Source organism: Mesocricetus auratus, unplaced genomic scaffold (genome assembly GCF_017639785.1).
Source record: "Mesocricetus auratus isolate SY011 unplaced genomic scaffold, BCM_Maur_2.0 Super-Scaffold_100024, whole genome shotgun sequence".
In the NCBI taxonomy this organism is placed as follows: Eukaryota; Metazoa; Chordata; class Mammalia; order Rodentia; family Cricetidae; genus Mesocricetus; species Mesocricetus auratus.
The window spans coordinates 15,260,767-15,264,493 of NW_024429205.1; positions in this window are offsets into that span (position 1 = coordinate 15,260,767).

Genomic DNA, 3,727 nt, shown 5'->3' on the forward strand with positions numbered 1-3,727 from the left:
TGGGACCAGCGAATACTGTGGTACTTGGGATGTAGCATGTGGCTGTTGTTGGGATGGGTGAAGTGCTCATGAACAAGGATTAAGTCGTGGCTTTCCTCCTTGGATCTGACTAACCCTTGAATGTGCCTGTTCTTGAGCATACTGTGTGTGTGTGTGTGTGTGTGTGTGTGTGTGTGTGTGTGTCGGGGCAGGATTAGAGGACTTCCTCTTATGATGGACAGAACCCATTTGATGGTATCATTTGTCATAGCGATATGCTGATGTGGCATTAAGAAGATGTACTGAGAAATGAATAGTCTTCCCTTTTTGTTGAATGTGTACTAAGGTGGCCATCAGCAGGCAGGCTCAGAGATAGGAGGGACTTGGGGGCTAGGTGACAGAGGCATGAGTCATATATGTTACTTGATGGAAGAAAGCAAAGCAGATGAGAAAAGAAGAAACAATGGGTGTTTAATAGACTGGAGAGGGCTCTATAAAAAATCCCCAATAACAAGTGGCTGCAGCTAAATCCTGATCTTCAGGTAACCTACAGCTATGGTGGAAACCCAGCTGGGAGGTTGTAGTCCAACAGCCCTCTTGGCTAATAGTAGACACTGGTTACACACACTCACTGCCACCTACAGCTTGCAAAGGCCCTTGCCCCTCATCCACAGGGCTCTGTGTTTCTGCTCTTCACTGGGAAGATGAAGGAGGCCAAGGCTAGGGAGGGAAGTTGGGAAGAGTCTGGACAGACATCCCTGTCTGGGTCTCTGAGGTCACTAGATATGGGCAGACTCACCTTCTGCTAACTGTTGGGCCTCACCTGTTCTTACTTCTATTTGAAGACTTACAGTGTACACTGGCTCGCTTCACAGTCCTAGAAAAGTCCTGCAGCAAAGGTATACCTGCTTGATCATAGAACACTAGCTGCTAGGTTGCTGCTACCTATTGCCCAGGGCATAGCGCTTAGTTTGACAACTTTAATCCCCAGTATAAAACCCAGACAAATGAATAGAGATTCTCTCTGTCTTGAAACTTGCTCTCAACTAAAGGCTCTCCCAGTCTCCACACCACCTAGCTCTGTTGCTCCTTTTCTCTGTATCCCATGTGTATTACTTACTTTTCTATTGCCACAATAAAACACCATGACCAAGATGACTTATAGAAGGAAGAACTTCTTTGGGTTTAGGGTTCTAGAGGGCTAGGGTCTGTGAGGGCCAAATAGAAGCCGTGGCACCTGGAACAGCTGAGGGCTCACATCCCAAGCCACAAACAGGAAGCAGAGGCAGCTAACTCAAAATAGCACAAACCTTTTGGAACCTCAAAACCCATCTGCAAGGGCATACCCCCTCCGGCCTAATCCTCCCCAAATAGCCACCAACTGGGACCAAGTATTCAAATGCAGGAGACTTAGTGGGGGATGTCTCATTCAAGACACCAACACCATACATCCCCTTCTTTGAACAAAGATCTGTAAGCCAAGGGTGAGGGTTCTGGTGGATCCAGCCCGGCCGCCAACGTCTTGGTTTTGGACTTCAAATTTCAGAGTTCAGAGAAATAAACTTCTCTTGGTTAAGATGCCTGCTGTGGTTCTCTGTAACGGCATAATGGCAGTCTGAGCTGTGCTACCTGCTGCTTCCCAGGCAGAACTGAAAGTGTGCCCCGCTATGATACACTTATGTTCCCTAAATCCTGGGATCATGCTTCATTTCAGGAACAAACACAATTAGCAGAAAACCACACAATTCTGTTTGTTTTCTGGGTTGCTCTCATCCAGCTACCATGACTCCTGTTGTGTGTGCCTGTGTAAACCCCAGGGCAGCTTTTCTCCCCATCCTTCTGTTATGATCAGGTGTGTGTGTGTGTGTGTGTGTGTGTGTGTGTGTGCACTCGTGCACGCGCGTGCATGTGCGTGTGTACTCCTACACGTATGGCATGTATGCTTAGTCTTTTACCTTCATGTTGGGCCTCTTCAGGTAGAAACTTGTTACTTGTTCCATGGCCTGTATGTCTGTAGCACGATGCAGACATTTAAGAGATACCCAGTAATTATTTTCTAGGTGGAATGAAGCATTGCCTATGTATTCACCCAGGGGAGAGTAAAGCTGAGTCCCAGTGCCAACTGGATTTGTTTGGGATGCTGGGCCTCCCACTTGCATCTCTGGTTCGGGGTGGGGGAACTGTGAGGAGGGGTTTTTGAGAAGACCCTTGAAAAATGTGGTGGAGATGACGTCACACGGCAGTGAGAGCAAGGGTTCAGAGAGCCGCCTGATGAGTTTCTGAGGAATTGTCCATATCGATGGACTGGCTTTTTGGAGTCTTAGGGTTTTGCACGTGGAGTGGACCCAGCAACCACAGGACGACAAGGGTGGGTGACGTGCAAACTCCCTGGGCTGTGGGCTCAGCTCCCAGGTGAAGTTCCTTCCAGTGACCCCAGTCGAGCCAGAAGGCACAGGTGACTGGAAAGCAGCCAAATCTTGGGCCAACTTTGGGTCCCTAGAAGGGTCATTGTGAGTGTCAGGTCACCGGCACCAAACTGGTGGGCTGCACGTGCAACTTGTCATGCATGGTAGCCACACACTGGTCTATGTGACCCAGGCTGGGGGAGCCACCCCCTGGAGCGGCACTCTGACACCCTCCGCTCTGATCTAAACACAGGTTTTTAATTTCCCAGTGTTCTGCCCTTTCTCCCTCTTGCTGGTTGGCTTCTCTGTCACTTCATTTCCTGCTATGCTCTCATCTTACAACAAAGGTGAACAGAGCTGACCTCTCTTTGCCCCAAAGCAGAATAAAATACAGAACAGATTTTTGTGAATAAAAATAGACCTGAATACCACCAGCCAGTCACTGTAGTGCTCCATGAGGTCCATCTGGTCTACTTCATACTGGTCCTATGGTTTCAACCCCAGGGCAGCGAAGCAGAGGCAGGGCCAAGCCCTGGGGCAGGCAGTAGACAGGGGCCAGCTCTTTGAGCCACAGTGAGGCTAAACCAGGTGGTGTTGGACAACTCTTTCCTGTGGAGGGCAGCTGGGAACATGGTGACCTCCTTTTAGGTTGCCCTTACCAGGGGACCAAGTAGGAAAAATTGAAATGCTAATACCTTATAGGGAGGTAATATTTGGAACATTGGGGAAAATTGCAGAAGGATGCAACCTCTTAGAGTCATAGCAGTGACTGGTAGAATCAGATAGGCCCTTGCCTTTTTTGCAACAGGATGTGTTATGTTAGGCAAGACACTGGACCTCAGTGTTGTCATCTGTGAAATGGATGCAGAGAGGCAGATTTTAGGGTGAGATTGGAGTGTTAAATAAGACACCGTATGGGAAGTGCTCATCATGGGATCTATGAAGTTAGCTTAACTGTCAGTGGGGTCATCTGGGACCTCATGGCCCCAGCTTTAGTCTCTGAGAACTATCCTGACATGACATTTTTTTTTTGTCAATTCTCTGCACAGACTAATGCTCAGTTTTGTCTCTGTTTGTGACAGTTGTCTGGCTTCAGAGTAGGTTCTCTGCTCCTGTATTTGCCATTGGGACACAGCTCCCACCCATGCTGGATAGCAGGTATGCTTATTAATGCCTCATTAAATAGCTAGATGTACAAATGATTGCTATTTTAAGAAATTATGTCAAGATAATTTTAAGATGCGAACTTCGGCTGTATCCCTCCATGTATTTTCCTTCCCCACTGAAGTTCATAGGTGGGGCTATGCTTTCTGGGCTTCCCCTGGTCTTCAGAGAGCTATTGC